Source organism: Ranitomeya variabilis, chromosome 4 (genome assembly GCF_051348905.1).
Source record: "Ranitomeya variabilis isolate aRanVar5 chromosome 4, aRanVar5.hap1, whole genome shotgun sequence".
In the NCBI taxonomy this organism is placed as follows: Eukaryota; Metazoa; Chordata; class Amphibia; order Anura; family Dendrobatidae; genus Ranitomeya; species Ranitomeya variabilis.
In genome coordinates, this window is record NC_135235.1 from 325,087,592 (window position 1) to 325,101,879 (window position 14,288).

Sequence of the window (14,288 nt, forward strand, 5' to 3'; positions counted from 1 at the left end):
AACAAAAAAAGGAAAAAAAAAGAAAAAATAATGTAATGCATTTTACTGCTGTAAAATTAACATAACTAGTAGTTTAAACATTGAAATATTTTATACCTGATAAGTATTATATTTTTGATTAAATGAATTTTCACATACATGTGTAAATATATATAAAAAAGAAAATATAGTAACTCTTCTGACTATTCTTTTCACTGTAATATCTATAACAGTCCTTATCATAAAAGCCATTCCCAAGTGTGTTATAATTATTTATGATCAATATTTGACCATTCAAATAAGAACATCCTCACATGGCAATAATTAAATAATCTATAATAATATTTCTAAGGGAAGTCTCTGAAGCAATACTTGGTTGTAGTTAACCACTGTTCCAAAATATTGATTCATTTTTGGGAGCCTTCCTTTTGATGTATGTTCCTTTTTCTAAACACAGGAGATTATTGATTCTGGACTATAGTTCTTCCATCGTTGGAGAAGAGTGACCTATCTAATGTAATGCTATCAACTTTCTGACTTGAAAGATAAGCTAGAACCGTGGGTGAGTCTAAAGGTACCTTCACACGAAGCGACGCTGCAGCGATAGCGACAACGATGCCGATCGCTGCAGCGTCGCTGTTTGATCACTGGGGAGCTGTCACACAGACCGCTCTCCAGCGACCAACGATGCCGAGGTCCCCGGGTAACCAGGGTAAACATCGGGTTGCTAAGCGCAGGGCCGCGCTTAGTAACCCGATGTTTACCCTGGTTACCAGCGTAAAAGTAAAAAAAACAAACAGTACATACTCACCTGCGCGTCCCCCAGCGTCTGCTTCCTGACACTGACTGAGCTCCGGCCCTAACAGCACAGCGGTGACGTCACAGCTGTGCTTTCACTTTAGGGCCGGCGCTCAGTAAGTGTCAGGAAGCAGACGCTGGGGGACGTGCAGGTGAGCATGTACTGTTTGTTTTTTTTACTTTTACGCTGGTAACCAGGGTAAACATCGGGTTACTAAGCGCGTCCCTGCGCTTGGTAACCCGATGTTTACCCTGGTTACCAGTGTAAAACATCGCTGGTATCGTTGCGTTTGCTTTCAAACACAACAATACACAGCGATCGGACGACCAAATAAAGTTCTGGACTTTATTCAGCGACCAGCGACATCACAGCAGGATCCTGATCGCTGCTGCGTGTCAAACGAAACGATATCGCTAGCGAGGACGCTGCAACGTCACGGATCGCTAGCGATGTCGTTTCGTGTGAAGGTACCTTAAGTCTACCCCATCTCCCAACATCCCAAAAATGTAGATTTTGGGTTCAAGATTAATTTGTATCCCACATATTGTGCCCTTTAGTGTAGCTACTCATTTCCAATAATTATAACTTGTTAATAAGTACCTTGCAACAATAGGACGTTTTTCTTATTGGTTCCTTTTGATCATTGTGATAGACCCTATCATAGTGATAAAAAGAAAAAAAAAGTAAATCAAATCCCCTTTGTCAACCCCTTAGTTAGATAAAAATTATAAAATACTTTTTTTTTCATCCTTTGCAGTTGGGGTTAGGGTTAAGTTTGGGGTAAGGATTGTGTAAGAGTTAGGGTTAGAATTGAGTTTTTTCAAAAGAAAAAACAAAAGATGATAAGATGGTTATTGTTGAGCACAAGGGCTCGATACTTGAGTTTGGGTGCTCGGGTATGAACAGAGTATCGCGGATCCCCGCATGTTTTCTTTTGTGTAACTTACAGCATGCCTGGCTGGGATTCAAGCATGTCACTCGAGCATCCGTAATATTCGGTACATACTCGAACATCTGATGCAACCTGGAGTAGCAAGCACTTGTGTCTGCTAATTATTCCAACAAATTTTACATTCAAAAAGTCAAATGACACTGCTTCCCTTCTGAGTTATGCCGTGCACCTAAATAGTAGTTATCACCCCCAGATAAGGTATCGGCACGCTCAGGAGAAATTGTCCAACACATTTTGGGATCCATTTTCTCCTATTACTCTTGTGAAAATAATAAAGTTTGGGCCTAAAGTACTGTAAATTTTTGGCAAAAAAAAAAATGTTTATTTTTTCCTTCCACATTGTTACAGTTCTTGTGAAGCAACTGAGGGGTTAATAAGCATCTTGAATGTGGTTTTGAGCATCTTAAGGTGTGCAGTTTTTAGAATGGTGTAAATTTTCAGTACTTTCTGACATACGACCCCTCAAAGTCCCTTCATATGTGTTCTGGTCCCTAAAAAATAGTTTTGCAAATTTTGTTGGAAAGATGAGAACTTGCTGGTCAACTTTTAACCCTTCTAACTCCCTAAACAAAATATATATATATATATATATATATATATATATATATATATATATATATATATATATATATATACATATATATATATATATATATATTTAAAAAATAGTGCTGTTATAAACTAGACATGTGGGAAATGTTACTCATTAACTATTTTGTGTGACTTAACTCCCTGATTTAAGGGCATAAGATTTAAAAGTATGAAAATTGCAAAATTTTCAAAGTATTTCCCAAATTTTCTTTCATTCACAAGTAAAAGTCATATCGAATAAATGTTACCAATATCATGTAGTGCAATATATCATGAAAAAATGTTGGAATCACTGGAATCTGTTCCAGAGTTAAAACCTCATAAAGTGACACTGGTCAGAATTGTAAAATTTGGTTTGGTCATTAAGGCCAAAATTGGCTCCGTCATTAAGGAGTTACACCACCAACCATGTCATCTAGAGATGGTCTGCAACTGCCACAATTCTGCACTAACTATGTGCTGCAGGAAGATAGTTGCCATTGGGCTAACTAGCCTACTATGCCTCACCCTCAACTTGTTCTTGATTTATGGAAAACCTATAATATATCTTACCTACAGTGGCTAGCAAAAGTGTTTACCGCCTAGGCTTTTTTGTGTTTTGCTACCTCACAACATGGAATTTTACTTATTTTTTTGAGGGTTTGCATTAGTTCGTGTAAAGAACACGACTACAACTATGAATATGTGGTGTTCTTTGTATTGTGAAGCAAATAACAAATAGGACAAAATAACTGAACACTTCAGTAAGCAAAACTATTAACCAACCTAAAATCAGTACTTAGTAAAGCCTGCTTTTCTGGCAATTACAGATACAAGACACCTTGGAAAAGTCTCTAACAGCTTTCTTTATCTTGCCACTGGGATTCTTGCCCATTCCTCAAGATAAAACTGTTCTAGCTTCAGCAAGTTTGATGGTTTTCTCTGGTTAACAGCAACCTTCAAAACTGACCAGTGACCACAGATTCTCAGTTGAATTAAGGTTTGGTCTTTGACTTGGTCACACCAAAACATGAGCATGTTCCCCCTTAAACCACTTGCTTTAGTAGTATGCTTTGGGTCATTGTCTTGTAGGAAAATAAACTTCAAATCACTGACAGACTTAAGCAGGTTTTCCCAAAAATATTCCTGTATTTTGCCTCATCCATCTTAGCATTGACTTGGACTATTTTTTCTGTCCCTGCTGCTGAAAAAAATATTCTCGCAGCATGATGCTGCCCCCACCATGTTTTACTGCAAGGATGGTGTTCTTGGGGTGAAGAGTTGTGTGAGTTTGGCACCAGCACCAGATATAGCATTTACCTTGATGGTAAAACTTTAAATTTTGGTCTCATTTGACTGCAGCACCTTCCTCCATAACTTTGAGGAATTTCCCACATTTCTGATGGCAAACTCAAAATAAACCTTACAATTTTTATGAGTAAGTAAAGGATTTTTTCTGCCCACTCTTTCATAAAGGCCACCTCAATGGAGTGTACGACTTATTGTGGTTGTATGGACAGATATTCCAGTCTCTGTCTGGGAACTCTGCAACTCTGGGTCTCTGTGTTGCCTCTATGATTAATACCCTCCTTGCACAGGCTGAAAGTTTTTGTAGGTTGCCCTCTCTTGACAGGTTTGTTGTGACTTTTTTGGAGATCTCCATCATGATATTGTTTGGTTAGTGGTGCATCTTGCTTAATGATGTTGCAGCCTCTGAAGCCATTCAGAAAAGATGTGTATTTATATTGACAGACCAAGTAACACTTAGATTGTAAACAGTTGGACTTCGTTTCACTAAGCATGTGACTTATGAAGGTTATTGCTTGTGCCAGAAATATGTAGGGGCTTGAAGGGGTTGTCCACTACTTACTCCCCACACTTGGCCTTAATAAAATAAAAAAGCCTTTACTCAGCTCCTGAGCCAGCGCTGTTCCTGTCGTGTCAGCACTCGAGGTCTCGGGGCTCTCGCACGGCTGTTTGGCATGTGGTGCCTTGCGCTCAATCAGCTTCTGTTGAATTGAACACTATGAGGCAGTCAAAGATCAGTCACAACCCAATCTTCCTTTTCATTTTCAAAGTGTCCAAAGGTGGGGTCAGTGACACCAGCGCTGATTGTGCGCCTGGCACCAAGTGTCACACAACCACACAAGAGCCCTGGGACCTCAAATGCCAACACTGCAGGAACTGTGCCGACACGGGAGAAGAGTATAATCTTTTTATTTTATCGGGACCAAGCGTTGGGAATGAAAATGTGTTGTCCTAGTAGTGCACAACCCCTTTAACCCCTTTCTGCCAGCTGACGGAATAGTATGTCAGCTGGCAGATCTCCTGCTTTGAGGTGGGCTCCGGCGGTGAGCCCACCTCAAATCCGCAACATGTCAGCTGTTTTGTACAGCTGACATGTGCGCACAATGAGCGCGAGTGGAATCGCGATCTGCCCACGCCCAATAACTAGTTAAATGCCGCCGTCAAGCGCTGACAGCGGCATTTAACTAGCGCTCCCAGCCACGCGGCCGGAACTGCTCGCACCGCTAACTCACATGATTGGGGTCATCGGTGCATTGCCATAACAACCAGAGGTCTCCTTGAGACCTCTATGGTTGTTGATGGCCGATTGCTTTGAGCGCCACTGTTGTGAATTAGACTTTTTGGCTCCCTCTTGTGGTTACTAGTGATATGACTCTGGGATTGTCTTTCCTCTGTTTGGCACCCACCTGGGTCGTTAGTCCAGGGGTGTTGCTATATAAACTTCCTGGATCCTTAGTCCAGTGCCTGGCATCGTTGTAATCAGATCCTTTCTGTTTCCTCCTGTCTGATGGTCCTGGTTCGTGCATAATTAAGCTAAGTCCTGCTTCTTTGTTTTTTGGTTATTTGCTTTGCTCTTATTTTTGGTCCAGCTTGTACTAAATGTGATTCCTGACTTTGCTGGAAGCTCTAGGGGGCTGGTGTTCTCCCCCCGGGCCGTTAGACGGTTCGGGGGTTCTTGAATATCCAGCGTGGATATTTTGATAGGGTTTTTGCTGACCATATAAGTCATCTTACTATATTCTGCTATTAGCTAGTGGGCCTCTCTTTGCTAAATACCTAGCTCATTCTTACGTTTGTCTTATCCTCTTACCTCACCGTTATTATTTGTTGGGGGCTTGTATCCAACTTTTGGGGTCTTTTCTCTGGAGGCAAGAAAGGTCTTTCTTTTCCCTTCTAGGGTTAGTTAGTTCTCCGGCTGGCGCGAGACGTCTAGAACCAACGTAGGCACGTTCCCCGGCTGCTGCTATTTGTGGTGCTAGGATTAGATATATGGTCAGCTCAGTTACCACTGCCCTATGAGCTGGTTTTTTGTGTTTGCAGACTTAGTAATTATTTCTGAGACCCTCTGCCATTGGGGTCATAACAGTATGCCAGGCCTACATTGAATGTTTAATGCATTGCAGAAGTGGGATAATAAGAAAGGAAATTCTGAGGTTTTGTTTTTTTTTTCCTCTCTTCCTCCCCTTTACCTCTGAGTGGCTTGTACTTGCTGCAGACATGAATGTCCAGACCTTGATTACAAGTGTAGACCAGCTTGCTGCTCGTGTGCAGGGCATACAAGATTTTGTTACCAGTAGTCCAATGTCTGAACCTAAAATACCTATTCCTGAACTGTTTTCTGGAGACCGATTTAAGTTTAGGAATTTCAGGAATAATTGTAAATTGTTTCTATCTCTGAGACCCCGTTCATCTGGAGATTCAGCTCAGCAAGTTAAAATTGTTATCTCTTTTTTACGGGGCGACCCTCAGGATTGGGCTTTCTCGCTAGCGCCAGGAGATCCGCCATTGGCAAATATTGATGCGTTTTTTCTGGCGCTCGGATTGCTTTACGAGGAACCCAATCTTGAAGTTCAGGCAGAAAAAGCCTTGCTGGCTATTTCTCAGGGCCAGGATGAAGCTGAAGTGTATTGCGAAAAATTTCGGAAATGGTCCGTGCTTACTCAGTGGAATGAGTGTGCTCTGGCCGCAAATTTCAGAAATGGCCTTTCTGAAGCCATTAAGAATGTGATGGTGGGTTTCCCCATTCCTACAAGTCTGAATGATTCCATGGCGCTGGCTATTCAAATTGACCGGCGTTTGCGGGAGCGCAAAACCGCTAATCCTCTGGTGGTGTTGTCTGAACAAACACCTGATTTAATGCAATGTGATAGAATTCAGACTAGAAATGAGCGGAAAAATCATAGACGTCAGAATGGGTTGTGTTTTTACTGTGGTGATTCTACACATGTTATATCAGCATGCTCTAAACGCCTAACAAGGGTTGTTAGTCCTGTCGCCATTGGTAATTTGCAACCTAAATTTATTTTGTCTGTGACTTTTGCTCATTGTCTTCTTACCCTGTTATGGCGTTTGTGGATTCAGGTGCTGCCCTGAGTCTTATGGATCTGTCATTTGCCAAGCGCTGTGGTTTTGTTCTTGAACCGTTGGTAAATCCTATTCCTCTTAGAGGTATTGATGCTACGCCATTGACGGAAAATAAACCACAGTTTTGGGCGCAGGTAACCATGTGCATGACTCCTGAACATCGGGAGGTGATTCGTTTTCTTGTTCTGCATAAAATGCATGATTTGGTCGTTTTGGGTCTGCCATGGTTACAGACCCACAATCCAGTCTTGGATTGGAAGGCGATGTCTGTGTCAAGTTGGGGCTGTCAGGGAATTCATGCTGATTCCCCGCCGGTGTCTATTGCTTCCTCTACTCCTTCGGAAGTTCCTGAGTATTTGTCTGATTATCAGGATGTATTCAGCGAGTCCAGGTCCAGTGCTCTGCCTCCTCATAGGGACTGTGACTGCGCCATAGATTTGATTCCAGGTAGTAAATTTCCTAAGGGAAGACTATTTAATCTGTCTGTACCTGAGCATGCCGCAATGCGTTCGTATATCAAGGAGTCTCTGGAGAAGGGGCATATCCGTCCATCCTCTTCCCCTCTTGGTGCGGGATTCTTTTTTGTGGCCAAGAAGGACGGATCTTTGAGACCTTGTATTGACTATCGGCTTCTGAATAAAATCACTGTTAAATTTCAGTATCCTTTGCCTCTGTTGTCGGACTTGTTTGCCCGGATTAAAGGTGCCAAGTGGTTCACCAAGATAGATCTTCGTGGTGCGTACAACCTTGTGCGCATTAAGCAAGGAGATGAATGGAAGACAGCATTTAATACGCCCGAAGGTCATTTTGAGTACTTGGTGATGCCTTTTGGGCTCTCTAATGCTCCCTTAGTGTTTCAGTCCTTTATGCATGATATTTTCCGGAAGTATCTGGATAAATTTATGATTGTTTATCTGGATGATATTCTGGTTTTCTCTGAAGATTGGGACTCACATGTGGAGCAGGTCAGGATGGTGTTTCAGGTTTTGCGTGAGAATGCTTTGTTTGTTAAGGACTCAAAGTGTCTCTTTGGAGTACAGAAGGTTCCCTTTTTGGGGTTTATTTTTTCCCCTTCTGCTGTGGAGATGGACCGAGTCAAGGTCCGAGCTATTCATGATTGGACTCAACCCACGTCAGTTAAGAGTCTTCAGAAGTTCTTGGGTTTTGCTAACTTCTACCGTCGTTTTATCGCTAATTTTTCTAGCGTTGTTAAACCTTTGACGGATATGACCAAGAAAGGTTCTGATGTTGCTAACTGGGCTCCTGCAGCCGTGGAGGCGTTCCAAGAGTTGAAGCGCCGGTTTACTTCGGCGCCTGTTTTGTGCCAGCCTGATGTCTCACTTCCCTTTCAGGTCGAAGTGGATGCTTCTGAGATTGGGGCAGGGGCCGTTTTGTCGCAGAGAGGCCCTGGTTGCTCGGTAATGAGACCATGTGCTTTCTTCTCTAGGAAGTTTTCGCCTGCTGAGCGGAATTATGATGTTGGCAATCGGGAGTTGCTGGCCATGAAGTGGGCATTTGAGGAGTGGCGTCATTGGCTCGAGGGTGCTAAGCATCGTGTGGTGGTCTTGACCGATCACAAAAATTTGATGTGTTGTGAATTTGGATTCTGGGCTCCCCCGGTGGCTACTGGTGGAATTGAACTGGTGTCTTCATCTTCTCTGTTCACCTGTTCCCATCAAGATGTGGGAGTCGCTATATAACCTTGCTGCTCTGTTAGTTGCTTGCCGGTCAACAATGTTATCAGAAGCCTCTCTGTGCTTGTTCCTGCTCCTAGACAACTACTAGATAAGTTGGACTCTTGTCCATGTTTGTTTTTGCATTTTTGTTCCAGTTCACAGCTGTAGTTTCGTTACTGTGTCTGGAAAGCTCTTGTGAACAGGAATTGCCACTCTGGTGTTATGAGTTAATGCCAGAGTTTTAAAGTAATTTCTGGATGGTGTTTTGATAGGGTTTTTAGCTGACCATGAAAGTGTCCTTTCTGTCTTCTGCTATGTAGTAAGTGGACCTCAAATTTGCTAAACCTATTTTCATACTACGTTTGTTATTTCATCTTGATTCACCGCCAATACATGTGGGGGGCCTCTGTCTCCTTTCGGGGTATTTCTCTAGAGGTGAGCTAGGACTAATATTTTCCTCTGCTAGCTTTATTTAGTCCTCCGGCTGGTGCTGGGCATCTAGAATCAACGTAGGCATGCTACCCGGCCACTGCTAGTTGTGCGTTAGGTTTAGTTCATGGTCAGCTCAGTTTCCATCTTCCAAGAGCTAGTTCCTATATATGCTGATGCTATGATCTCTTGCCATTGAGATCATGACAGTTTGACCGGCCCACTAAAGGGTTAAAATCCTTGGCTGAGAAAGGAGAGAAATAAGTAGTCTGCTGAAATTTTTTTTTTTTTTTCTCTCCTTTGAATGGCTCTGTGTTCACCTGTTTGCAATGGATCTTCAGAGTGTAACTGCAGGTTTGAATAATCTCGCCACGAAGGTACAAAATTTGCAAGATTTTGTTTGTCATGCACCTGTATCTGAGCCGAGAATTCCTTTGCCGGAATTTTTCTCGGGGAATAGATCTGGGTTTCAGAATTTTCGAAATAATTGCAAATTATTTTTGTCCCTGAAATCTCGCTCTGCCGGAGATCCTGCACAGCAGGTCAGGTTTGTGATTTCCTTGCTCCGGGGCGACCCTCAAGACTGGGCTTTTTCATTGACACCAGGGGATCCTGCGTTGCTCAATGTGGATGCGTTTTTTCTGGCCTTGGGGTTGCTTTATGACGAACCTCATTTGGAGCTTCAGGCAGAAAAAACTTTGATGTCCCTATCTCAGGGGCAAGATGAAGCGGAAATTTACTGCCAAAGATTCCGTAAATGGTCTGTGCTTACTCAGTGGAATGAGTGCGCCCTGGCGGCGACTTTCAGAGAGGGTCTCTCTGATGCCATTAAGGATGTTATGGTGGGGTTCCCTGTGCCTGCGGGTCTGAATGAGTCCATGACAATGGCTATTCAGATCGATAGGCGTTTGCGGGAGCGCAAACCAGTGCACCATCTGGCGGTGTCCACTGAGAAATCGCCAGAGAGTATGCAGTGTGATAGAATTCTGTCCCGAAGCGAGCGGCAGAATTTTAGACGGAAAAATGGGTTGTGTTTCTATTGTGGTGATTCTACTCATGTTATATCAGCATGCTCTAAGCGTACTAAAAAGCTTGGTAAATCTGTTTCCATTTGCACCTTACCGTCTAAGTTTATTCTATCTGTGACCCTGATTTGCTCTTTGTCATCTATTACCACGGATGCCTATGTCGACTCTGGCGCCGCTTTGAGTCTTATGGATTGGTCCTTTGCCAAACGCTGTGGGTATGATTTAGAGCCTTTGGAGACTCCTATTCCTCTGAAGGGGATTGACTCCACCCCATTGGCTAATAATAAACCACAATACTGGACACAAGTAACTATGCGTATTAATCCGGATCACCAGGAGATTATTCGCTTTCTGGTGCTGTATAATCTACATGATGATTTGGTGCTAGGATTGCCTTGGCTGCAATCTCATAACCCAGTCCTCGACTGGAAAGCTATGTCTGTGTTGAGCTGGGGATGTAAGGGGGCTCATGGGGATGTACCTGTGGTTTCCATTTCATCATCTATTCCCTCTGAAATTCCTGAGTTCCTGTCTGACTATCGTGACGTCTTTGAAGAATCCAAGCTTGATTCGTTACCTCCGCACCGAGAGTGCGATTGTGCCATAGATTTAATCCCGGGTAGTAAATACCCAAAGGGTCGTTTATTTAATCTGTCTGTGCCTGAACATGCTGCTATGCGTGAATATATAAAGGAGTCCTTGGAAAAGGGACATATTCGTCCATCGTCATCTCCCTTAGGAGCCGGTTTTTTCTTCGTGTCAAAAAAAGACGGCTCTTTGAGACCATGTATTGATTATCGGCTTTTGAATAAAATCACTGTTAAATATCAATACCCATTGCCGTTGCTGACTGATTTGTTTGCTCGCATAAAGGGGGCCAAGTGGTTCTCTAAGATTGACCTTCGTGGGGCGTATAATTTGGTGCGAATCAGGCAGGGGGATGAGTGGAAAACCGCATTTAATACGCCCGAGGGCCACTTTGAGTATTTAGTGATGCCTTTTGGTCTTTCAAATGCTCCGTCAGTTTTCCAGTCCTTTATGCATGATATTTTTCGCGATTATTTGGATAAATTTATGATTGTGTATCTGGATGATATTCTGATTTTTTCGGATGACTGGGACTCTCATGTCCAGCAAGTCAGGAGGGTTTTTCAGGTTTTGCGGTCTAATTCTTTGTGTGTGAAGGGTTCTAAGTGTGTTTTTGGGGTACAGAGGATTTCCTTTTTGGGATATATTTTTTCCCCCTCTTCCATTGAAATGGATCCTGTCAAGGTTCAAGCTATTTGTGATTGGACGCAGCCCTCTTCTCTTAAGAGTCTTCAGAAATTTTTGGGCTTTGCTAACTTTTATCGTCGATTTATTGCTGGTTTTTCGGATATTGCTAAGCCATTGACCGATTTGACTAAGAAGGGTGCTGATGTTGCTGATTGGTCCCCTGATGCTGTGGAGGCCTTTCGGGAGCTTAAGCGCCGTTTTTCCTCTGCCCCTGTGTTGCGTCAGCCTGATGTTGCTCTACCTTTTCAGGTTGAGGTCGACGCTTCTGAGATCGGAGCTGGGGCAGTGTTGTCGCAGAAAAGTTCTGACTGCTCCGTGATGAGGCCTTGTGCCTTCTTTTCCCGTAAATTTTCGCCCGCTGAGCGGAATTATGATGTTGGGAATCGGGAGCTTTTGGCCATGAAGTGGGCTTTTGAGGAGTGGCGCCATTGGCTTGAGGGGGCCAGACATCAGGTGGTGGTATTGACTGACCACAAAAATTTGGTTTATCTTGAGACTGCCAGGCGCCTGAATCCTAGACAGGCGCGCTGGTCATTATTTTTCTCTCGGTTTAATTTTGTGGTGTCATACCTACCGGGTTCTAAGAATGTTAAGGCGGATGCCCTTTCTAGGAGTTTTGAGCCTGACTCGCCTGGTAACTCTGAGCCCACAGGTATCCTTAAGGATGGAGTGGTATTGTCAGCCGTTTCTCCAGACCTGCGGCGGGCCTTGCAGGAGTTTCAGGCGGATAGACCTGATCGTTGCCCACCTGATAAACTGTTTGTTCCTGATGATTGGACCAGTAGAGTCATCTCTGAGGTTCATTCTTCTGCGTTGGCAGGTCATCCTGGCATTTTTGGTACCAGGGATTTGGTGGCAAGGTCCTTCTGGTGGCCTTCCCTGTCACGAGATGTGCGAGGCTTTGTGCAGTCTTGTGACGTTTGTGCTCGGGCCAAGCCTTGTTGTTCTCGGGCTAGTGGATTGTTGTTGCCCTTGCCTATTCCTAAGAGGCCTTGGACGCACATCTCGATGGATTTTATTTCAGATCTGCCTGTTTCTCAGAAGATGTCTGTCATCTGGGTGGTGTGTGACCGTTTCTCTAAGATGGTCCATTTGGTTCCTCTGCCCAAGTTGCCTTCTTCTTCCGAGTTGGTTCCTCTGTTTTTTCAAAATGTTGTTCGTTTGCATGGTATTCCTGAGAATATCGTTTCTGACAGAGGGACCCAATTCGTGTCTAGATTTTGGCGGGCATTCTGTGCTAGGATGGGCATAGATTTATCTTTTTCGTCCGCTTTCCATCCTCAGACGAATGGCCAGACTGAGCGGATTAATCAGACCCTGGAGACATATCTGAGGTGTTTTGTGTCTGCTGACCAGGATGATTGGGTTGCTTTTTTGCCATTGGCGGAGTTCGCTCTCAATAATCGGGCCAGCTCTGCCACTTTGGTGTCCCCGTTTTTCTGTAATTCGGGGTTTCATCCTCGATTTTCCTCTGGTCATGTGGAATCTTCGGATTGTCCTGGAGTGGATGCTGTGGTGGAGAGATTGCATCAGATCTGGGGGCAGGTGGTGGACAATTTGAGGTTGTCCCAGGAGAAGACTCAGCTTTTTGCTAACCGCCGTCGTCGTGTTGGTCCTCGTCTTCATGTTGGGGACTTGGTGTGGTTGTCTTCTCGTTTTGTCCCTATGAGGGTCTCTTCTCCTAAGTTTAAGCCTCGGTTCATCGGCCCGTATAAGATATTGGAGATTCTTAACCCTGTTTCCTTCCGTTTGGACCTCCCTGCATCCTTTTCTATTCATAACGTTTTTCATCGGTCATTATTGCGCAGGTATGAGGTACCGGTTGTGCCTTCCGTTGAGCCTCCTGCTCCGGTGTTGGTTGAGGGTGAGTTGGAGTACGTTGTGGAGAAAATCTTAGACTCTCGTGTTTCCAGACGGAGACTCCAGTATCTGGTCAAGTGGAAGGGATACGGCCAGGAGGATAATTCTTGGGTGAATGCATCTGATGTTCATGCCTCTGATCTGGTTCGTGCCTTTCATAGGGCCCATCCTGATCGCCCTGGTGGTTCGGGTGAGGGTTCGGTGCCCCCTCCTTGAGGGGGGGGTACTGTTGTGAATTTGGATTCTGGGCTCCCCCGGTGGCTACTGGTGGAATTGAACTGGTGTCTTCATCTTCTCTGTTCACCTGTTCCCATCAAGATGTGGGAGTCGCTATATAACCTTGCTGCTCTGTTAGTTGCTTGCCGGTCAACAATGTTATCAGAAGCCTCTCTGTGCTTGTTCCTGCTCCTAGACAACTACTAGATAAGTTGGACTCTTGTCCATGTTTGTTTTTGCATTTTTGTTCCAGTTCACAGCTGTAGTTTCGTTACTGTGTCTGGAAAGCTCTTGTGAACAGGAATTGCCACTCTGGTGTTATGAGTTAATGCCAGAGTTTTAAAGTAATTTCTGGATGGTGTTTTGATAGGGTTTTTAGCTGACCATGAAAGTGTCCTTTCTGTCTTCTGCTATGTAGTAAGTGGACCTCAAATTTGCTAAACCTATTTTCATACTACGTTTGTTATTTCATCTTGATTCACCGCCAATACATGTGGGGGGCCTCTGTCTCCTTTCGGGGTATTTCTCTAGAGGTGAGCTAGGACTAATATTTTCCTCTGCTAGCTTTATTTAGTCCTCCGGCTGGTGCTGGGCATCTAGAATCAACGTAGGCATGCTACCCGGCCACTGCTAGTTGTGCGTTAGGTTTAGTTCATGGTCAGCTCAGTTTCCATCTTCCAAGAGCTAGTTCCTATATATGCTGATGCTATGATCTCTTGCCATTGAGATCATGACATTGATGTATCTCGAGTCTGCTAAACGCCTGAATCCTAGACAGGCCCGCTGGTCATTGTTTTTCTCCCGTTTTGACTTTGTGGTCTCGTATTTACCAGGTTCAAAGAATGTGAAGGCTGATGCTCTTTCAAGGAGCTTTGTGCCTGACTTTCCTGGAGTCGCAGAACCAGTTGGTATTCTGGAAGAGGGAGTTATCTTGTCGGCCATTTCTCCTGATTTGCGACGTGTGTTGCAGAGATTTCAGGCTGGTAGACCTGACTCTTGTCCACCTGACAGACTGTTTGTTCCTGATAAGTGGACCAGCAGAGTCATTTCCAAGGTTCATTCCTCGGTGTTGGCAGGGCATCCGGGAATTTTTGGCACCAGAGATCTGGTGG